Genomic DNA, 25,384 nt, shown 5'->3' with positions numbered 1-25,384 from the left:
TAAACCCAGCAGGAGAAGAGAAATAGTAAAGATCACAGCAGAAATCAATGAAATAGAAACAAACAAACAAACAAACAAACAAACAAAAACCCAATAGAACAAATCAACGAAACTAGGAGCTGGTTCTTTGAAGGAATTAGTAAGATTGATAAACCCCTGGTCAGACTTATCAAAAAGAAAAGAGAAAGAACCCAAATAAATAAAATCATGAATGAAAGAGGAGAGATCACAACCAACACCAAAAAAATACAAACAATTATAAGAACATATTATGAGCAGCTATACGCCAGCAAGTTTGACAATCTGGAAGAAATGGATGCATTCCTAGACACATATAAACTACCACAACTGAACCAGGAAGAAATAGAAAACCTGAACCAAAGGAGATTGAAGCAGTCATCAAAAATCTCCCAACAAACAAGAGCCAAGGGCCAGATGGCTTCCCAGGGGAATTCTAACAAACATTTAAAGAAGAATTAATTCCTATTCTCCTGAAACTCTTCCAAAAAATAGAAATGGAAGGAAAACTTCCAAACTCATTTTATGAGGCCAGCATTACCTTGATCCCAAAACCAGACAAGGATCCCATCAAAAAAGAGAATTAAAGACCAATATCCTTGCTGAACACAGAGCGAAAATTCTTACCAAAATCTAGCCAATAGGATCCAATAGTACATTAAAAGGATTATTCACCATGACCACGTGGGATTTATTCCAGGGCTGCAACATTAGTTCAACATCCAAAAATAAATCAATGTGATAAAATACATTAATAAAAGAAAGAACAAGAAACATATGATACTCTTAATAGATGCTGAAAAAGCATTTGACAAAGTACAGCATCCTTTCCTGATCAAAACTCTTCCGAGTGGAGGGATAGAGGGTACATACCTCAATATCATCAAAGCCATCTATGAAAAACCCACACTAGGATCATTCTCAATGGGGAAAAACTGAGAGCTTTCCTGCTAAGGTCAGGAACATTATCACCACTGCTATTCAACATAGTACTAGAAGTCGTAGCCTCAGCAATCAGACAACAAAAAGTAATTAAAGGCATCCAAATTGGCAAAGAAGAAGTCAAACGATCACTCTTTGCAGATGGTACGATACTATATGTGGAAAACCCAAAAGACTCCACTCCAAATCTGCTAGAACTCATACAGGTATTGAGTAAAGTGTCAGGAGATAAAATCAATGCACAGAAATCAGTTGCATTTCTATACACCAACAACAAGACAGAAGAAAGAGAAATTAAGGAGTCAATCCCATTTACAATTGCACCCAAACCATAAGATACCTAGGAATAAACCTAACCAAAGAGGCTAAGAATCTATACTCAGAAAACTATATAGTACTCATGAAAGAAACTGAGGAAGACACAAAGAAATGGAAAAATGTTCCATGCTCATGGACTGGAACAACAAATATTGTGAAATGTTTATGCTACCTAAAGCAATCTACACATTTAATGCAATCCCTATCAAAATCCCACCCATTTTTTTCAAAGAAATGGGACAAATAATCCTAAAATTTATATGGAACCAGAAAAGACCTCGAATAGCCAGAGGAATGTTGAAAAAGAAAGCCAAAGTTGGTGGCATCACAATTCCAGACATCAAGCTCTAGTACAAAGCTGTCATCAAGACAGTATGATACTGGCACAAAAACAGACACATAGATCAATGGAACAGAATAGAGAGCCCAGAAATAGACCCTCAACTCTGTGGTCAACTAATCTTTGACAAAAAAGGAAAGAATATCCAATGGAAAAAAGATGGCCTCTTCAACAAATGGTGTTGGGAACACTGGACAGCCACATGCAGAAAAATGAAACTGAACCATTTCCTTACACCACACATGAAAATGGACTCTAAATGAATGAAAGACCTCAATGTGAGAAAGGAATCCATCAAAATCCTTGAGGAGAACACAGGCAGCAACCTCTTTGACTTCAGCCGCAGCAACTTCTTCCTAGGAACATTGTCAAAGGCAACAGAAGCAAGGGCAAAAATGAACTATTGGGACTTCATCAAGATCAAAAGCTTTTGCACAGCAAAGGAAACAGTCAACAAAACCAAAATACAACTGACAGAATGGGAGAAGATATTCACAAATGACATATCAGATAAAGGGTTAGTATTCAAAATCTACAAAGAACTTATCAAATTCAACACCCAAAGAACAAAGAATCCAATCAAGAAATGGGCAGAGGACATGAATAGACATTTCTGCAAAGAAGACATCCAGATACCCAGCAGACACATCAAAAAGTGTTCAACATCGCTTGGCTTCAGGGAAAAACAAATCAAAACCACAATGAGATACCACCTCACACCAATCAGGGTTAAAATTAACAAGTCGGGAAACGACAGGTATTTGAGAGGGTACAGAGAAAGGGGAACCCTCCCACACTGTTGGTGCAAATGCTAGCTGGTGCAGCCACTCTGGAAAACAGCATGGAGGTTCCTCAGAAAGTTGAAAACAGAATTACCCTGTAACCCAGCAATCGCACTACTGGGTATTTACACTAAAGATACAAATGTAGGGATCCGAAGGGGCACATGCACCTGAATGTTTTTAGCAGCAATGTCCACAATATCCAAACTATGGAAAGAACCTAGATGTCCAGCAGCAGATGAATGGATAAAGAAGATGTGGTAATGTGGTATATGTATACAATGGGATACAATGCAGCCATCAAAAGAAATAAAATCTTGCCATTTTCAGGGACGTGGATGGAACTAGAGGGCTTCATGCTGAGCAAAATAAGTCAATAAGAGAAAGATAATTATCATATGATATCTCTGATATGAGGAATTTGAGAGGCAGATGGGGGGTCTGGGGTAGGGAAGGAAAAAATGAAACAAGATGAGACTAGGAGGGAGACAAGCCATAAGAGACTCTTAATCTCACAAAACAAACAGAGGTTTGGTGGGGGAAGGGGTGGTGTGGAGAGTGTTGGATTATGGACATTGGGGAGGGTATGTGATATGATGAGCGCTGTGAAGTGTGTAAGCCTGATAGTTCACAGACCTGTACCTCTGGGGCAAACAATACATTATATGTTAATAAAAATAATTTAAAATAAATAAATAAATAAGTACTCACATTAGAAATAACAACAGTCTCAAAAACCAATCCAAGTTTATACCAAACTAGAAAAATTAAAAAAAAAAAAAAAGCATGAGCAAAATAAGCAGGATGAGTATTAACCCTCTCTGTTGCCACAAGAGTCTTCCTGTATTATTAATGTTCTTACCTCCTATCTGGAACTTACCAGTACTAACCCATGTTCATTACTGACACATACACAGAAAACAGCATGAGTTCATTATAAGAGATAAAAGAGTTTACTTTTGTTGGGGAGGAAAACTTTCTTCTTTACCCTTCTAGAGCCTTCTGACTTTTATTAAGTTCACGTAAAACAGATTAACAGGAGAGAAGACAAATTTCATTACATACATTCCAGGGACTGATAAAAATATGACATCCACAGGCAGCCAGGCAATTGGAGCTTCTATGCCATCCTGAGATACAGAGAAGGGAATAGGGTTCTAATAAAGAAGGATAATCGGAAGAAAGACAGGCAGGGACAAGGGGCCCTGCTGTAAGAGAAAACCACCTTTAAAATGATTTTACACCACCCTGGAAGGAGCCCTCCACCCTTTGCCATATGAACCACTACACGAGGAGGTAGATGAGCACATGGCCAAAAAAGCTGACTGGATGATAGGCACATGCAGTGTTCATCAGATTAAAACAGCCCATAAAACCTCCTAGACTTAAATGCCAAAACTCGGCAACCCTCTCGGGTCCCGACCTCTCATCCTTCCTCAAGAGCCTTGTACTATCACTCAATAAAGTTTGCTTTGCTGCACACCACTCTTAGTCTGGTCTACCTCTTTATTCTTCAAAGCAGTGTGACCAAGAACCACGGGCAGCAAAGGAAAAGAAATCCTGTAACACTGACATCTAAGGGAAGACAATTTACAGAAAGATGGGAAGAGCTACTGTTTGGTAAATAAATGTTTGGCATGTCCTATAGAGACAGTGAGACACTGAGAGGAATTTGATCTCCAGGCTTTGCTGAGCTTCCCCCCAGCTCAGCACACCTAGTCCATATTCTTTGTAGTTACCTCTGGTGATAGTTCTCTTCCTAAACTAGCTCCTCTACTAAATTTGTTTGGGCAGTTAAGGGAGAAGAAAGCTCTTCTTGAGTCTTTCAGACCTTGACTGACTTCAGCTCAAAGTAATCTACATGCCAAAGTGGCATATCTTGGAGGGGCTCGTTCTGAACCCTTTCATTTTGAAAGAGTAAAACTCATTATGCCAGGGTAAGAAGTTTTCAAGATAATCAACCATCCACAAAAGGGAGTGTCACAGTGGCTTAAAATTTCAGTTATTTAACAAGTCTTCAAATACTCAGAGCAAAATATTGTAACTAATAAAGCTTATGGCTGGGGCGCTTAGGTGGCTTAGCCATTAAGTGTCTGCCTTCAGCTCAGGTCATGATCCCACGATCCTGGGATCAAGCCCCACATTGGGCTCCCTACTCAGCAGGGATTCTGCTTTTCCCTCTCCCACTCCCCCTGCTTGTGCTCCCTCTCTCGCTGTCTCTCTCTCTGTCAAATAAATTTAAAAAAAAAAAAAATCTTTTAAATAAATAAATAAATAAAATATGGCTGTCCTATACTCGGCTAAGTTGAATGATTCAAACTTTAAAAAAAAAAAAAAACAAAACAAAACCTGAGTCATAAAATGTTAACCAGGAATATGAAAGAGAAAGAGATTTTATTATGAAATTTTGCCTGTGTGGTTTTTGTACTTTAAGGATTTTCCAAAACTTGACATCTTGGGATGATGTGCCTTAATCCCATGACATATATATAAGCCACCTCAAGGGATAAAAAATGTATCAGATTTTTAAAATGTTTTCATTAAAAGAAACATTGTTTTTAAAATATGTGTGTGTGTGTGTGTGTATAAAGAATTATAATCCTGAATTTTAACCCACATGGTTGAGAATTCTACTTCACTATACAGCAAAAACATTCCATAACCAGTCTCTGTTTTTAAGAGAAATCATAAATTCATTATTAAATTTCAACTCGGCTTTTTATATTTCTTTTCATTATGTGTTTATTTATTTTTGTATTCATTGGTGCAATAAATCTGTCTTCAATAACTGTGATACACTAAGCACTATTTCTGATCAGTAAGAAGGTATCAGTTTAGTGAAGAAGATTGATAAATGCACACCTGCAACAAAGTATGGAAAGTGTTCCGCTGTGTGCAGTCGTGAGGGTACCTGTAAGCATGAAAATATCTTCTATCCCAGATTGGCTGGGTTAGGGAAATCTCAGAAGAGATATTTAAGTTAAGTTTGTATATGATGAAAAGTACTCAGCAAAGTAAAGAAGCTCAGGCAGGACATTTTGGGAAGGCAGAGAATTTTATGCAAAAGGCTCTAAGGCTTAAGAAGACGTGACTGAACACTGAGTAATGTACAGAATTGTTGAATCACTGTGTTGTACACCTGAAGCTAATATAACACCTTATGTTAGCCTGAAGCTAATATAACACTTTATATTAAATATAAATAAATAAATGTTCAAAAAACCCCACAAAAAAAAAAAAGAAAGAAAACCAAACCAGAAAAGAAGATGGGGACACCTCGATGGCTCAGTCATTAAGCATCTGCCTTCTGCTCAGGTCATGATCCCAGAGCCCTGGGATAGAGCTCCACACCAGGCTCCTGCTCAGCAAGAAGCCTGCTTCTCCCTCTGCCTGCCTCTCCCTCTGCTTGTGTTCCCTCTCTCTCACTGTGTCCCCTCGGTCAAATAAATAAAATCTTTAAAAAAAAAAAAAGGGGGGACACCTGGGTGGCTCAGTGGGTTAAAGCCTCTGCCTTCGGCTCAGGTCATGATCCCAGGGTCCGGGGATCGAGCCCCGCATCAGGCTCTCTGCTCAGTGGGGAGCCTGCTTCCTCCTCTCTCTCTGCCTGCCTCTCTGCCTACTTGTGATCTCTGTCTGTCAAATAAATAAATAAAATCTTAAAAAAAAAAAAAAGGGAGACATGACTTTGGGAGAACTATCTGCACATAGTTGAGCAACATTAGAGCACAGTATGAATTAAGGAACAGTAAAAAAAAAAAAAAAGAAAACAAGCAGGACAGACGGACAAAGTCCAGATCAAAAGATTTTATTCTGCAGGTCATGGGAGGCAATGAAAAACCATTAGCATGTGGATGATCTAATTAAATTTATAGTACTGGAAGATCACTCAAGTGGTAACAGACAGAGAGGGTAAGCTTGGTGGGCAACAGACTATTAAAAAGAATTTTACAGTGTTTCAAGTAATAAATTATTAAAGCCTAAAGGAAGACAATGGCAGGGCGAATGGAGATGAGATAGATACTAGAGTTATGTAAGGTGTGTAACTAATAGGACTTAGGCCTGGCTGCATACGATCATAAGAGGAAAGGTTGAGAAATGATTCAGGGATGATTTCTAGGTTTCTGACCTGGTATTTGGTTGATTATAGTCCTATTAACAGAGTGAATATGTTCTGAAGTGGTTGAAGGAAAACATAATGAATTCAATTTTGTGTATGTTGATTGTGTTGTCTGTGCGGTACCAAAAGAAAATGTCTAAGAGAAGTCTGGGTATTTGGATATATAGAAGCATAAGAAAGAAATCTATATGCAATCAACCCAATTCATATTTGTTATAGCAAACTGAGCAGGTGTGATACTGTAATTTATAAGAAGAAATATATATTTGGCTTTTGTCCCAGCACTGGCACACAGCTTCTAAAACCTTGGAATTTCCTAAGTGTGGAGAGCAATAAAAATGTTTTTTGTTGTGTTAATAAGATGACTTTTGGAAAGCACCTAAAGATAATGCTGGTTGAATGAACCAGCCATGTGATTAGAGAGTTCGAAATTTCAGTTCCAACCCTCACTACCAACCTTCAGGGAGGTGAGAGAGGTTGGGGGTAATTAAAGTATTATTGAAATAACCCCATCAATGTGTTCTTCCCCACAAATTCCCCTACATAATTTGTTGGAATATTAACACTGAAATATTACCTACCCCCTTTCTCAGCATACTTGAAATCCCAGACAAGCTTTCTAACCACAGAACTATGTTAGGAAATTCAACCAACACATATTCGAAATTTAATATTAGCTCTGAGCTGATGCACACAGTGAACAAATCCCCACCCCCATTTCCTTATAATGAAGGATAGTCAAAGAAAGGCAAGCAGGAACAAGGGGTCCCCACCCTAGGAGGAACCACACTTAAAAGGCTTTTACACCAGCCTGGAAGGAGCCCTCCACCCTTTCCCACATGATAGGTAGATAACAAAAACCTGACTGGATGATAGGAGCAGGAGGGTTAATCAGATTAAAACAGCCCACACCAAAGAGCCCATAAAAACCACTGGACTTAGAAACCCCAGTTGCAATCCTCTCTGGTCCCCTCCCTCTTCAGGAGCTTCATATAATCACTCAATAAACTCTGCTTTCCTATCACTCTATGAACTTTGCTTTTGCTGTCCACCACTCTGTCTGGTCTACCTCTTCATTCTTCCAAGCAGCATGACCAAGAACCATGGTGCTAGAGGAAAAGAAATCCTGTAACATACAGATAATCATTCAGAGGCTTCAGATGGTATGTCAGTCTTTTTTTTTTTTTTAAGATTTTTTTTTAATTATTTGACAGAGAGAGACACAGTGAGAGACAGAACACAAGCAGGGTGAGTGGGAAAGGGAGAAGCAGGCTCCTCACCGAACAGGGAGCCTGATGTGGGGCTCGATCCCAGGACCCTGGTATTGTGACCTGAGCTGAAGGCAGACACCTAACGACTGAGCCACCCAGGCGCCCCAATGGTGTGTCAGTCTTAATGATGATAGCTATTCATGGTTTTTGAGAGAGTTCAAATAAAAAAAAAAAGTGAGAATTTGTTTTGGAACCTTTGCAAAAATGCTAGTCCAGGATGATGGGGAAATGGATTCTCAAAGCTATCGTTTATGAAAGAAGAGCAGCCTTTCAATGATCAGAAATCCTAGGCCAATCTAAGGATTCCAGCTTTGACTTTAATGACCTCAGACTCAGGTATACAAGCAACAGAACTCATTGGTTTTAAGGCCTCTACCCTTATTTACCATTTCTTCATGTGCCCTCAATCAAAAGAGAAAATGGTGACATCTCACTCTAAACAGAAGCTAAACACTGAGGGATAGAAATCAAATTATCCTTTTCAAATCTCACTTTTCTGAACTACCTGTGATTCCAGGATTTGGTCTATGCTTTATGAAGACAAAGGAGCCTCACTGGGTCTGTTCTGCTACTTCTCATTTATCATTTAACTAGCAGTAGCCTTTCTTACAGACATCTAACTAAGCCTGGATGATTTGTGACTTACTTGAGGCTTCAAGCTACCACCGTCAATTAGAAAGTTGAGCCCATCTTTCCAGCATCAGACACACCCAAGACTATGTTATCTACAAAAGAAGTCTATACTTTTTTGTTTGTTGCCAATGTGTGTGGGTGGGGCTTTTTGCTATGAGATTTACAATTCAGAGGGCTTTGGTTCATACTTAATGCACAGGTGCTTCTTAAGTAAAATTATAGTGGAAAAGAATCACAATATCTTAAAAGTCCTGTGTATCATTGCTTCATTTTCACTTTTAAGCTTACCTTTTTTTTTCCCCTAAATAATCAGAACAGCTTGAATGCATTTTTAGTCTCTCTCAAATGTTTGATTCATCTCTCTTTGGTTTACCATCCCTCTATGCCTACAGACTTGAATACTAGGCTACTGAAAACAAAAATTCTAATCTACTTAAAATGCCACAGGATAGCACCACTGATAAAAAATCCTCTGTCCTTCAGGAAAACTCTTTTAATCCAAAATTATTTCAGCGATCCAGATTGTTTAAAGGGGAAAGAAAACTAGAAATTTTAAGAAGTCAGATTATGAGGATTTTATTAAGAACTTTTTGTTATTGTTTTTGAGAGGACAAAATGATTTAGAATTCATACCAACTGTTTTCACGTTGTTAGAAGGTTTGTTAAATTAAGTCATTTATATTATGAGACTAATTATTCAATGCAAAAAGGTGCTACTGAAGTTTTGAAATTAGCTTTTTCCCCAAGGCTGCAGAAACCTTGGCTATGTTTAGCTCTAACCACACCCATGTCCATGCTAATAGGTCAACAATCGTGCCATTTCTATTTTCAATATTCCAATTATTATCCCTAGATGGGTACATATACTTCTGTGAATACGGAGAGTTTGCAATATAGCTATCACCATTAATTTCCTTAATATGAAGACAATTTACAAAACCAACAAGTTGCTTTTTTCCCACATGATAAATATATACTTCCACCACCTTCATAATGCATTTCAAGGGCCTCGCCTCCTCTGTGTCACAAGCTTCTGCACTGAACTCTGGAGCAGGTACATCTGACTCTCAGAATGCATCCATTTGCCTGGGCTACAGCAGCAAGGTGGGCTGGGAGAGCCAGGGTCTGACATTTACAACTTCAGTTGCAGGGGACAGATTCTGTCATATAAAGGATGTTTTCCAAACGAAGAGGGTACAAATGCTGGCCAAGAAGATAGACAAATGCCCTAAATGGTTGTTTTGAGGATTAAATTAGTTTCTGTAAAGTGCTTGGTGTAGTTCCTGGTACATCAAGAAATGTTATCGGATATCACAAAATTACATATACATATATATGGATATAATTAACATTATAATATACCCCAAATATAAAGAAAAGCATTATTGACATTTTCATTATATCTGATATTATAAATGTTGTGTTCTCTTTTTCAGGCATGAACCTCATTAATTTCTTGAATAGGCAAAAATCTGATGCAGAGGAAACAGGCCTTTGGATGGAACTAATGGTTTGAGCTAAACAGCAGTTTTCAAACTTTAATCTGCACAAGAGTCACTCAGACAACTAGTTTAAAATTCAGTAAGTGAGGGACTGGCTCTAAGCATCTGCATTTTGCATTAGCACTCCATATTATTCTTACAAACATTAAAGATTTCAAAAATCAATGTTAGAAATCCTGAGAAAATTGATTTCAAAAATCAGCATTAGAAAACCAATCAACATGTTTAAGGTAAAGACCTTTGAAAGCCTTTTGTCTCATTCTCTGGGAGTCATTAAGGCATATCAGCTAATATCTTGGCTATCAAGTAATAGTTCTTTTTATCTTATATCATATGTTAGATTAAAAAAAAAAAAGACAGAATGATGGCCCCAAAGGGCAGAAACACATAGAAATGGAAAGGAGCTGAGTCAACTTAAGCCTCTTCCATGATTTGGAGAAGAGTTCTGCTCATCCATAGCCCTGCCCTATCTCTACCTCTGCAGATGTTCCAAAGAGGGCTGGGGGCAACACATGAAAGAGATATTTAAACTCTAGGTGGCTGTAATGGTCGAATATAGGGAAAGGGATATGATATACTTTTTCCAGAATCAGGAATGGATAAATTCTAGATCCTGGCATTGTTTTCTCTTCTTAGAACCATTTTCATTGTGGTTTGTTGGAAATAATTGCTTTGACTCTGGTCTCATCCCACTCTAATTCATCCAACACCGCTGTCAGAGAACCCCTGAGATAAATGATTTTGATCACACCTTCTTTCTGCTTAAGATATCCTCTTTTTGAGGTCTAACCAAAAAACATTCTAAGATGCCTACAAGCAATCTCACCATACCCAAGCACTTCATTTTTTAGATTCTCTCCACACTTCCATACAAAGTATATGTTGCATGACCACTGTGACATGGGTACTCCACTAGATTCTTATATGTTGGCCATATCTTCCAGCTAAAACCAGACATTTTCAAGGGAAATTTTCATCTATCTTCCACTTATTTGATAAACATCCACCACCTATTTGAGATCACCTACCTCTATGCACTAGTTCAGTTCTGTGAACACAGAGGGGAAAAAAGGAAAATGAGAGACTCACCCAAATCATAGCAGTCATAGACTCAAGGCTGATAGGCAGCTTGTTCATACCAGTTATTCCTATTATTAAATAGCCACTGCCCCAAGCTTCTGCATACCTCCATGCTACCCAAACTTCCCAGTCCCACGCCCCCAAAGACTCTCCTTTACTTCCTCATGATCCAACAAACAAAAATTAATCCCTCACCTAGAACGGGGTCTCATGGGCCCTAAACTATTGCTATGGCCCATGTCCATGCTAATAGGTCAGAAACTGTGCCACATCAATTTTTAATATCCTAATTATTATCCCTAGATACATATGCTTCTGTGAATACAGTTTTTTTTTCTTTTCTAATATGTATGCATGTTATTTTTTTCCCAAGACTTATCATACTGGGCAGTGTCTTCAGGGTGATGCTCAGGAGTAGTGACAGAACATACCCTTGACTTGCTCTTCACCTTAGGAAGAGAAAATGGTGGTACTTCTTATCCTTTAGAGGTCATGTCCTCCTGTTCCTAGTTTGCTAAGGGCTTTATCATGCATAAATATTAAATTTCATCAAACAATCCTTTGGCATTTATTGAGATAATCATATGGATTTTCTTCTTTAGCCTGTGTGGTAACTTCGTAATGTGCCAGATTGGCCAGGCTGAACTGTATTTCCCAGAAGTACATTCTCTGTGTTTCCAGTTAGGATGAGACACATAAAAAATTTTCGCATGACCTTTGGAAGGTAGAAGTGAAACAGCAGTGATTTTGTTTCTTTGTTTGGAAGTTTAAGATTGGTGCTTTTGTCCTCAAACATTACCTATGAGCTCACTGCACTGGCAGAGGACAGCAAGCAGGCCTGCAACTCCACCAGGTTCCTCTTCCCACTCCTCTGACTCCTGGGCCAGGTGTATGTTAAGCTCTATGATGAAAGATGCCATATTCTCCTGCAAGATAGCCATTTGATAAGGCTAGAGACAGCAAGAACTGACATGAGCTCTAGGCCATCTTCTTGAGTTCCAGTTCTACTTGTGGGCTCTAGCTTCTCCTTGCTCTTCCCTGCTTTACAGAAATCACTCCTTCCTGATTTTTTGATAAGGCTTGCCCTGCAGGCTTCAGATTCCAGCATCAGACAAAAAGGAAGTCTTACAAATATTACTTAATTAGCTCCTATAAGTGTGGAAAGTCACATTTATTAGTGTGTATGTATATATATAATATATAGGTTATGTTACAGATTATATATATAAAATATGTATATTTGTGTGTTCATATACACACATATGAATTTGTTCCTTTTTTCTGGGTTTTCTGGAATCGGTTTGTAATCTGGTTATACGCGAAAACATTAATGACCCTGTTTCCAGTATTGAAAAGGACACTGGTAGCCTAGAGCCTGTATAGACAAACATTTATTCAAATTATCACCATAATTACATGTAGTTAAGAGCTTATAGAAGGTAAGATGGCCAATTATTTGCTGCTACATTACATTTTGGTGAAAAAGAGTATGATGGGGATTGGCTGGTTGACTTTAAATGAGCCAAAGAACTTGAAGAAAAAAATAAGGAGCTCAGTGCTTTAAATTAATAGTTCACATAAGGGACCTGAAAATTCCTATTTATCCTAAAAGAAATGTTTATCTCCTATAGCCCAACCCCTATAGAAATCTTGGGGCACCTGGGTGGCTCAGTGGGTTAAAGCCACTGCCTTTGGCTCAGGTCATGATCCCAGGGTCCTGGGATTGAGCCCCAGGTCAGGCTCTCTTCTCAGCGGGGAGCCTGCTTCCCCCTCTCTCTGCCTGCCTCTCTACCTACTTGTCATCTCTGTCAAATAAATAAATAAAATTAAATTAAATTAAATAAAAAAGAAATCTTTTTTTTTAAGATTTTATTTATTTATTTGACAGACAGAGATCACCAGGAGGCAGAGAGGCAGACAGAGAGAGGAGGAAGCAGGCTCCCCACTGAGCATAGAGCCAGATGCGGGGCTCAATCCCAGGACCCTGAGATCATGACCCGATCCAAAGGCAGAGGCTTTAACCCACTGAGCCACCCAGGCGCCCCCCAAGAAAGAAATCTTAATCAAGGGCCAAGTTTTCAAAAAACAAAACTCAAAGTCTAATCTGTGCTTGGCTACCTTATGACACAAACTGATTTCTGATGTTTTTCGGTCTTTTTAAAGTTAGAGCATTATTTGGGAAGGAAAGAATCACTGAAAATCGGGATGGGAACTACAGGCAGATTGCAGTGAAGTTGCATAACTTGAACCTTAAAAGCCTAATGGTTTTTTTCTCTGCTATCAGAAGCAGCCTTTTCATTCCTGGTCTCAGAAGCTTTTTCTTTCCTTGACTGAAGAAACTGTAAAGGCCACCAGCTAAGGCAGACATCTTGCACAGGACCACTGGTATTCCTCATAACTGACTCTCACCACCTCTCTGCACTTCTACAACCTATAACTAGACTCACGCCTCAGAAGATCTCAAAGAATGAGAGAATTCAAAGTTGACTCATTCAGAGATATGATATATATCAAAAGAATTACATGATTTTGCCAATTATACTGATAGAAGCCTGAGGAATATGTATGGTCATATATCTTAAGAGTGTGAGATCAGGGTGAGAGGAATACAAAGACGGAGGAGGCTGAATTGATTAACGTCTCACTAGGCAAAGATTCCATATTTACTTACTTGGACTGTGCAGACGATGAATGGATCTTAGACAGTGACAGTGAATTATCACAAATGTTATCGAGCAACTGCAAGTGCTGTTCCAAATGCAATTTCATTGCTGGATCAAATCAACGCATTCCCTCATACCTGCTATGCAGCTATTGCTCTGAAAAATGCTGTTTTTTGTATACCTGTCAGTAAAGACCATGAGAAATAGTTTGTTTTCAACTGGCATGACCAGCAATATATTTTCACAGTCCTATCTCAGAACTATATCAATGCTCAGCACAGTGTCATGATCTAGTCCACAGGGAACCTGATTGCCTTCATTCCACTGGAACCGTGCTGGCCCATTACATTGACGAAACGGTGCTGCCTGAACCTGCTTAGCAGGACGTAGTGACTGCTCTATACACATTAGTAAGACATTTACATGCCAGGGAGTGGAAAATAAATCCCAAAGAGCTCAGGAGTCCTCCACTTCAGCAAAATTCCTTCAGGATGAATAACAAGTTGTTGCATCTGCCCCTCCAACTACTAAGAAAAAAGGCACAATAACTTGTGGACCCCTTTGGGGTTTTGGAAGCCACATATATTTCATTTGGGCAAGCTACTCTGACCATTTACGGACGGACCTGAAAGCTCCCACTTTTGAATGGGGCCCTGAATAACAGACGGCTCTACAACTGCCGTAAAAGCTGTTTCACCACTTGAGTTACATGACTTAACAGATTTGATGATGCTTGAAGTGTCAGTAGTGGATAAGGATGCTATATGGAGCCTTTGACAGACGCATAAGTAAATACAGCACAGGTCTTTACTGATTAAAGCAACACCACACTATTCTTGCATATAATTATTCTCCTTTTGAGAAACAGATCTTTGGCTCGTGATTGGGTTTTAACAGAAACTAACCATGGGCCACCAAGTTACCATGTGGTCTGAACTGCTAATCATGACCTGGGCATTCCAAGATTTAAAGTCGAGCATGCACTCCATCATCATAAGTGATCTTATGATGATGGAGTGCATGCTCGACCAGGGCTAAAGCAGACCCAGAAGTCACAAGTAAGTCCCATAGGCCTCATGCTTACTATTTACAGTTTCTCTCAACACACACCTATGGCTCATGAAGTTCTTTATGATCACCTGACTAAAGAAGAAGAAAATTCAGGCTTGGTTTATATATAGATTGTTCTGCACAATATATAGGCATCAGCCAAAAGAGGACAGCTATAACCTTACAGTCCCATTCTGGAACATCTCTGTAGAAATGTGGTATAGGGAAAACCACCTCCAGCAGGCAGAATTTTGAGCAGTAAACCATTAATTCATTTTGCCTAGAGGAGCCAAACCATAGGCTATGTGACTACTGGTTTGGCAGAAATGTCATGGACCTGGAAGAAACAACTGGAAAACTGGTGACAAGAAGCTCTAAGTGCTATGTGGCTAGATCTGTATAAATGTGCACAGAATGTGAAGATATTTGTGTCTTGTGTGATGCTCACCAAAGGCTGACCTCAACAGATAAGAATTTCAATAATCAGGTGGATTGGATGACCACTCTCTGTGGGTAACATTGGTTTCCTTCTGCAGCCCCTTTATCATTGTCTAGTGGGTTTGTAAACAAAGCAACCATGACAGCCGAAATCGAGGTTATGCATAGGCTCGGCAACCTGGATTCTGTTAAATTTGGAAAATTGGCATACTGCAAATTTGCCATTTACAGAGTAAAATTTGGCAAATTAGCTTCTGGAAACTTGCTTTTGGCAAACTTGTATTTAGCTAATGGACCCATAGCCAATAAAATGTGATTCACAAAAGCTACAGAGAATAGCAAATGTGTTATTTTTCATCTGAAAGTCATAGCTATTAAATTGATTTGACTTACAAGCTTTACACCTCAAAGTCAAGGTTTGGCAAAACAAAAATTCCCAGAACTTAACCTAAAATTATTTGTCTATCATTTGCCATTGGGGGAAAATATACATATTCAGTTGTTAAAATAATTAGAAAAGCCAAGTTTGAGACTGTGATAGTATATGCATTTAAGTTTTTCTGGGGGTGGAATTCCAATTTGGGGTCAAGAAAAGTTCTGTTTCACCATCCACAATCTCTTTTATTGGTTTTCCATATACCTATAACACAGGAAAACTTTCACAACTCAAATTATCTGTACATCCAGTAGAGAACTTTATTTTTATTTCATATAATAAAATGTCTCCTACTGATAAAGATTAATTGTGAAGGAGTTCATTACTCTCAAGGGAATGAGTTCTGACCCAAAATAACAAAGCCTCCTACTCGCCTACCAAGATGAGAGAACTTCTGCTCCAACATTTCTGGCCATAACGTATATGGGTTCTCATTTCCCTAGTCAAGATAAAATAGTGCTTCCAGGAGGAGGGAATCATACCCAGCAGCTATCGAGAGTATTGTGAAGGAAAAGGACCATTGCCTTGGAAATATTTCTGTCAAGTAACTATCAAAAAAATGTCAGTGGTATAAAATCTTGAGAGAAGTCCCTTTTAGTTGAAGATACCTCTTTTCTTATCACAGTAATTTATTTACCCATGGCATTAAATGGTAACTTCTCTTCCTAAAGGGACATTTCATTGTTATTTTCTTTAAAAAATTGCCTTTGCCTCCTCCAGGTTTTCTAAATTAAGTAATCATCTGCTTTTGAATCTTCCAGGGGAAATCCAAAGCTTAAATAAGCAGGCTTCCTTGGGTTTCAGAGCATGTTAGAACAAAGGGTATTATATTTGCTGGATGCCGTTATAACAGTTATTTGTGAAAATTCATGTGTGACTTATAAACAATTTCTAGAATTCCCCTTCCAGTTAAAAAAGGAAATTTGGAAAGAAGCGTGAGTAATAACTGTGATAGTCCAACTTTTCTCATTTATGTAGGGCTGATGACTATTTTTCACTACTTAGCCAACTAGACATAGGGCTTCCTAGTTTTAAGTTCACATTCAGTAATGATGAATGTTTTCTACGATATATACTCTCAAGTTTTCTCTGGTTTTCCCTCATGAGAAGTACCAAAAATTTGTAAAAGAACTGGACAGAATTAGTCAAGTATGATAGATTTTTTTTAATGATTACAAATTCTTCTCTTTCCTGGATTCACAGCTTTTTTAATGAAACATGTTTGCAATGTGATGCCCTAGCAAAAAGTGCTACAGATTGTTCTAGAATGAAGGGTCTATTTCTTCATTCTTTGCATATGAGTTGATCATGTGACTAACTTTGACCAACAGAACACCAGTGAACATGACACAAATATCTATATCTTTTTTATATCTATAAAAAAGTGCTTGCACATTCTGGCTTCTCTTCCCAAAGTGCTCTTAAAATACATCTGTCACTGTGTGAACAAGCTGAGGCTAGCCAGCTGAGGAATGATAGATGCATGGAAGGAGTTCTTCCCTATAGTTGAAGCTGAGGTCCCAGACATGTGAGAGAGTTTAGCCAAGGAGAGAACCTGACCCTGATCACAAGGACTTCGCAGCAAGCCTAAGCAAATTGCCAACATGCAGAATCATGAATGAAGTAAACTTTTTTTTTTTTAAGCCACTATGTTATGGTGTTCACTACACAGCAAAAGTTAACTGATACCACAAACCACTGGTTGTCTGAGTTAGTTAGAACGTTATGTTTATAAAGCTAGAGCCAGAGTCCAGAATTTCTAATGAGCCAACCTTCTGAACAACATGGTCTGTGACCTTAAATAAAATGGTTGGCCATGAGACTCCTGGGTAGGTCAATCAGTTAAGGGTCCTGGGATCGAGTCCCACATTGGACTCCTTGCTCAGCAGGGAACCTGCTTCTCCCTCTGCCTGCCACTCCTCCTGCTTGCGCATGCTCTCTCTCAAACTCTGTCTCTGGAAAACAAACAAACAAACAAAGAAATAAATAAAATCCTAAAAAGAAATGGTGGGCCACAGTCAGAGGCACTGTTGAATACTACCTCTAAGAAATAAAGTAGTGACGTCAGACAGATCTAAATCAAATCCTGACTCTGCTGTGCTAATTCAAGCTATTATTTCATTTCACTCTCTATGATCAGATTCTTCACCTATCCAATAGGGATATGTGGGTGATAACACCTACCTCATAGGAATGTTAAATGGATTAAATGAAATAATATCTATCATCTATTTGTATGGTGCCTGGTAAATGATAATGAATTAAACTGTAGGTACACTGTCACACAATAAAACAGAAGTGAGGAGCCAAGAGGAAAAATAACATATACCATAAGGTCCCTTTTTCAGACAACACAACTACAAGGTTTATGCTGTGCTCCCTGGAACTAACCTACTTGGCTCTTACAGAGAATGGTGGCCACATTAAAGTGAACTTCTCAAGGATTTCTCTGAAATCCTTGGCTCTGTGCCCCAACCCACCCCCTTTTCTCACTTCCTCCACAGGTGTTCAGTGACTTCCTGCTATTCAGAGTCCCCCAGTCAGGCACCTGGCAAATTTATCACCACCTAAGTAGGTCCCTACCACGTCGGACAAGTTTCCTGCTCTGCTCCCCGCCAGTAGCCCATTTATCATTACCCCCCTGCCTTACCAATTCCTTGTTCCACCAATGAAATTAAGAAAATGAATCTATTCTAATACTTGGTAATAAAACATGGGTTACTCCAACCCCTCTCCCAGGGAGCATATTTGTATCTTTTAAGTGTTTTCAGGACCCCATGTCTTCAGGCTGGGAGGGTAGAGGCCTCAAGCAGGCTTGTGTGGGGTGGCCTTGGGCTCTCCATCTTTGGATATCCCGTATTTTGTTTTAGGGTCATTTTGCCATTGCTCCTGCAGCTCTAAATTCTGAGATTTAATTCAGCAAGAAAATATATGTAAAGAGTTACACTGCAGAACAACCTGTAACAAATCCTGCCAGATAAAATGTTTTTGTCTGAAATCCACTTAACTATAACACATACATTTTATAAAGGACTTCTCTGCTGAATTTGGGGATTGCTTTTAGTAATTGCTTTTGTTAAAAGACCAAAAGCCAAAATAACTTTCATGTGGTGGTTCAAAACATACTGAAAAATATATGTTTATTCCAAAACATACTGAAAATATATGTTTATGGAAATAAAAGCAAACAAAATATACATATATACTATGAGTGGCAATAACCCCTTAACTCCTAAAGTTTCCCTTCTTGTCTGAAAGCATTTCTACTCTATTTAACATAGACCTGCATTACAGCAAGTGACAAGCGGAACAAAAGGAAATTCAAGAGACACACCGTATGGAAGGGTACCAAAGCAGAGAAAGATAACCAACCTTTCCCCAGCATCCCAAGGTTATTCCACATTGGAGTCCAAATGAAATATCTAATTAGAAACAGCATGAGCAAAGGAGAAACTTGACTCAGGTGCTTTTAACTCAGCTGGCATGGTACCTGTGTTCCCAAGCCTGCCCTTTTGTTCTCCTTCAGTGGCAAAAGCCAAAGCCAGTCTCATGCCCAGCTGGGCTGCGCAGCTCCACAGTGCAGTGTGAGCCCAGGATAGCAGTTTGTCCCGAGGCTCCCATACTTGTCAGCCTGCCACACAAGTGCACTACCTAGAGCTTGAGCCAAAACTCACAGTTACAACGTGAAGCCTCAAGAGAGACACTTTGAGGATGAAAATTTCTTTCCATGGAAAAGCAAGCACATTGTTAAAGCATTACAACGCATTAATTAGGTTTATGAGAATTTCTGTTCATATTAATTTAAAGTACAGATGTTTGAACCCTGTGGGAATGAAACAGATTTTCAAATCTGGGCCAAAAACCCAACGCATGGAGTGAATTCAAGAGAAACAATAAGAGTACTATTGCTGTCTGAGTTCTGAATCACTTTACGGTAGTCCTTGGGCTCCAGGGCTGAGACAGGGAAACATACAATAATGGACGTGTGTCTTAGTCTATTTGGCCTCCTATAACAAAATATCATGGATATTTTTGGTGGCTTTAACAACTGAATTTTATTCCTCACAGTTCTAGAGGCTGAAGTTCCCTGATCTATGTGCGGGCTAACTCAGGTTCTGGTGAGAGTCTTCTTCCTGGCCCATAGATAGTCATCTTTCTGCTATGTCCTCACAGGACAGAAAGACAGACTAAGAGTGAGCAAGCTCTATGGTGTCTTCTTATAAGAGCCCTAATCCCATCATGAAGACACTACCCAAAGGCCTCCGGTCCAATACCATCATAATGGGGGCCAGAACTTCAACAGATCGATTTGGGGAGTACACAATGCAGTCCACAGAAGCCTAGAACATCTTGGGACAGAAAACAAGGATTTGCTCAAAGAAGAACAGGGATATGCCAAAAGAATATGGAAGACAATATGACTAGGTGCTCACTGGTCAATCAGGGATAAATTGAGCATATAAATTAATAATCATATTGGATTATAAACCACTGAATAAGATATCATAGTCCACATATATTGAAATAGATAAACTGAAAGTTGACTAAACGATGAGGTACTTACTTACAGTTTCCAAGTACTTCCCCACAGAATCCCTATAATGAGTACTATGGAGGTATCACCTATATCAAGCAATCAAAGCAAATCCTTCTCAGTGATAGGACAGATCGAAATCATGCACTATCCAAATGGAGGCCAGGAAAGTCGATACAGCACCATTTCTGTGATATTCCTGCCAAAGGAGGCATAATTCTCTCTCTCTTTTTTTTTTTTTTTTGGAGATTTATTTATTTATTTTAGAGAGAGAGAGCACAATAAGGAGAAGCAGAAGGAGAGGGAGAGAGAATCTCAAGCAGACTCCATGCTGAATGTGGAGCCCAACATGGGGCTCAACCTCACAACTCTGAGATCATGACCTGAACTGAAATTAAGAGTCACAGGCTTAACTGACTGAGACACTCAGGTGCCCCTAAAAGAGGCATAAGTCTAATCTGATCTTAAGGCAACATCAAACAAGTCCAGATTGAGAGACACTCTAAAAAATAAACCACCCTACAGTCTTCAAAGGTGCCACTGTATAAAATCAAGGAAAGATTGAGGAACTGTTCCAGACTGAAGGAGACTAGAGAGACATGGAAAATAAGTACAAGGGATTCTGACCCGGATCTTTTGACAAAGGACAATATTGGTCAACTGGCAAAATGTGAATGGGATCTGTGAATTAGAGCCATAGTGTACTGTTGTTAATCTCCTGATCTTGATCATTATAGTGTGGTTATATTAGAGAAAGTCCTTGCTTTTAGGGAATACTACAGAAGTCCTGACAATTTACTCTCATATGGCTCCAGTTCTGTCAGATGTCTCTGAGGGTTGGGGCTTAGGGGGCAACATTGTCTCCAGTTGAGAACTACTGGAATAATCCAACTGGAATAGATATTACCTGGGCTCCGCTTGCATGTCCTTGAACCTCTGCTATAAAACCACCAGTAAAATACCAACTTTGCAAGAAGTCATTTAAGAGTCAATATAAAGACAGACGTAGCAGAAAAAATCCTCTAATATCACCCAACTGTTAATTTCTTCTCCTTGATACATATAATAGCAAACCTTGGGGATATGGTATCCAGTCAGTTTACATAAGAAGAAGGATCTGTCTTTTTCTTACTTTTTGACAGCACCTATCAGGACAATTGTGCAGAACATCTGGCTCAGTTAGACTTCCACTATGACTTTTTCAAATACTCCTCCTAAAGTATTTTCATAGGATAAACACATTAGTTTTAGCATTACTTCTGATATTTTTCAGTGTAACATTTTGTTGTTGTTCCATTAGAGATTACATTCTTTGTATGTTTTCTGCATGCTTACCTATCCATTCGTATTTCATCAACTGGAAGTGTTAAAAATTGGATGACACGCTGAAATGCTTACCAGTGCCTCTCCTTCCCTAGCTCTATGATTACCCACAAGAGAGCCATATGGATAACGAAATTTTAAAAGGTCAAATATTTCTTCTGATAAAAAGCAAGAGAAATTATATTTTCTCTGAAGCTAAACATGTATGAATCCAAGGATGAAGCTGTATGGGAAATGCTGATCAGATGCAGTGATTAAAAGAAATACTATAGGGGCACCTGGGTGGCTCAATGGGTTAGGCCTCTGCCTTCAGCTCAGGTCATGATCTCAGGGTCCTGGGATTGAGCCCCGCCCCTCTGCCTGCTGCTCTGCCTACTTGTGCTCCTCTCTATCTCTCAGTCAAATGGAAGGAAGGAAGGAAGGAAGGAAGGAAGGAAAGGGGGGATACCATAGTCCTATACCTTCTCAGAAGGGTTAGGTGGGTCCTTCTAAATCAATAGTCCCAGCTGAATCAGAACCTGAATCTCTAACAGCCAAGCAGCATGCCAGGAAAAATTTATGTGATTTATCTGATCAGGCCATTTATCTGATCATGCTGTTTTCTCCTTCTCAAAGGGGAAAATACCATTCCAGCCAGAGTCACCTGTCATAATGGATACCAGGGATTTCACTCTTCATTTACTCATCTAATAGTTATCTACCCAACAACACACCCCTTTGCCCAACATTGTGCTAGGTGCTACAAAGAAGTCTGAGCTGGAGTGTTCACATTTTAGTGGGCTTAATCTAAAAAGCTAAGCACCCCCCACTCCAAATCCCAGTGCTGATGGCAAGTATCTAGGACTACAAAGCAATAATAACAGCAACAACAACAACAAATGTTTGGACATAGTTTGGATAAAGAAAGAGATTAAGAAAGAAGATGTACTTGGTTGGACAAAAGCTTAAGTGTCATAAGAATAGGCTCTTTGTTATATGCTGAATTCTTGTGTTCCCCCAAAATTCATATATTGAAGCCTTAAACTCTAGTGAGATAGTGGAGCCTTTGGCAAATAATTAGGTTTATATTAGATCATCAGGGGGAACATCATGATGGGATTAGTGTCCTTATAAGAAAAAAATATATATCTATCCATCTATCTCTATCTTTATCCCCATCTCTATCTTTCTTTGTCTCTCCATGGGCATGCACCAAGAAGGGGCTATTTGGACATGCAGCAAAAGGGCAGCAGTCTACAAGCCAGGAAATGGGTCTTCACCAGCAACCAAATGTGTTGGTACCTTGATCTTGGATGTGAGAAATAAATGTTTGCTGTTAAAATCACTCAGTCTACTGTATTCTGTTATAGCAGCCAAGCTCACTAAGATACTTTCCCTCCACAGTGTCAAAATTCTTTGTATCTTCTGTTCTTGTCACTGTGACTCTTGCAGCATTACATATGTCTTCTGTACTCTTGTAGAATAAGAAAAGCCATCTGGCTACCTTTATTCTTATATTAACATTACCAGCTTTAAAATCAAGTGACCTTTCCTAGGATCACAATGTGGAATACACATGGTACTAACAGCTTATAATCCCCCATAAACAAAGCTAATGAAGTTAGGGTTGGTCTCTTAATTTTATTTGCCTTTTCATTTTCTCAACATCAAGGAAAAGAAAATTAGATCAAAATTAATGTTTAGGCTCAAGAGACATTGGACTTCATGCCTACTCTCTTTATTACTCCAAATGTAATTAAGTATGTTGACTTCAATAAATGTACCTTCTGTTATGCATGCATTGATTTCAACAGTAATGAGTTTGCATTCATTATAATTTATTTTAGCCAGATAATTAATACCACTCTTGTTTATTTCTTCAATCATGAAAAAGAAGGAGCGTTTGCTTATTTGTTTGCACGTGTTGATGATTCAATGGTCTATTGTATGTGGCTAAATTGCAGCATAAAATAAGGTATAGGCTAAATGGGAGCTTCAAATCTTCCATCATTGATCTACTGCTCAGGCCCAAGAGCATAGACAGCATTTCTCATGAAGACCCAGGTACATCCATTTTCATTCTAACCAATGTAATAGGATTCTTAAAACATTAAGCCACTAGGTAGGCATCTTAAGAAGAATTAATCATATTTTAAATGCTTAAGATTCACCTTGAATTATGATCTTGTTTCTTAATTTTATTTTGCCATTTGGAAATCCAGTTTTTATCAAAATTATAATTTATTATATAATTCTCAAATCTCCCCCATCCCTAAGTATTTACTCTATTTTATTCCTTCTGGTGTTTTTGCCCCTTTCACTTTTCACAAATAAACACTTGCCTCCCTTACTGGATTACTTCCCTGTTGGATCTTGATAAGTTAAGATATAAAAGAAAGAAAATCCAAGGGACAAACTTCACTTTTCAATTATTTACCTTCCCTCTTTCCCTTTCTTTCATGGTATATTAGTCAGGATTCCCTAGAAAAAAAGAATAGATAGATCAATAGATACCACACATATATAATTCACATATAATGACATAAAATATGACATATAAAATGTCATTCATATTTTATTTATATATATATATATACATATGTATATATGTATATATATATATAAATTATGCAGCAATACACTTATTTGCCCAACATTATGCTAGGTGCTGTCAAGATATCTATTGTAAAAAAAAAAAAAATGGCTCATGTGATTATGGAGGCTAAAGGGCCCCAAGATCTGTAATTAGGAAGCTGGAGACCCAAGAGAGCCAATGTATAGTTCTAGTCCAAGTTTGAAGGCCTCAGAACCCAAGGCATAATTTCTAGTCTAAAACCCAGCAGCCCTGAGATTCAACAAGACTTGAAATTTCAAGGCTGGAAAAGATCAATGTCCAAGTTCAAGTGTTGATGAAGGAGGAGTTCCCTCTTATTCGGCTCTACTCAATTCTATCCAGAACTTTAATTGATTGGGCGGCAACAACAACAACAAAATAACAAGTGAGACCACATCAAAGAAAAAAGCTTCTATACACCAAAAGAACCATCAACAAAATAAAAAGGCAACCTATGAAACTGAAAAAAATATCTGCAAATCATACATCTAATAAGAGGTTAATATCCCTCATATTACAGAGGGAAATCTGCTTTACTTAGTCTATCAATTCAAATGCTAATTTCATCCAGAAACATCCTCAAAGACAATACAGAATAATGTTTGGCCAAATGTCTAGGTACCCCTGGCCCAGTCAGATTGAGATAGAACATTAACCTTCACATTTGGATTCTTTCTCACAAAAATACATAGCAACATCATTTTGATAGACTTACACTAAGCATCTTTAGAAACTCATACAAATAATGAAAGGAGACCTTTTCTGAATATCTACATTTGAGTGACTTTTTCCAGTAATAGCTTTTTCCAGATCATCAACATCTGCAATCAGAAAAATGTTCTAAAATTGCCTAGTCCAAAAGAATAGCCACTAGCCACACGTGGCAACTACTAAGACACTGTAACTGGCCAGTACAACTGAGGGAGTGAAATTTTTATTTTATTTTTTTAAATAGTCACTTGTGTCTAGGGGATATCATATTAGACTTCATAACTGTAGAAGATAAAATATTACTTTAAAAGAATTAAATTCTCAAATATTTACTACTCAGATGGGTGAACACTTCCTGCTGACTTTTCTATATAGGAAGAAAAATATCAAGGGAAATTTGAATGATGGATATCGTGATGGTTTATACCTTGAGCTTAGGTTTGGGTTTCATAGTATTGACTTTTTTTTTTTTAACAGTTATTTATTTGGGTGGCTGTGTGGTTCAGTCAGCTGAGCGTCTACCTTCAGCTTAGGTCTTGATCCCAGAGTCCTAGGATTGAGTCCCACATTATGCCCTCTGCTCAGTGGGAAGTCTGCTTTTCCCTTTTACTCTGTCTCTGTTCTCTCACTCTC

The sequence above is a fragment of the Martes martes genome (genome assembly GCF_963455335.1).
Source record: "Martes martes genome assembly, chromosome: 2".
NCBI lineage: Eukaryota > Metazoa > Chordata > Mammalia > Carnivora > Mustelidae > Martes > Martes martes.
This window is presented reverse-complemented; position numbering follows the sequence as displayed.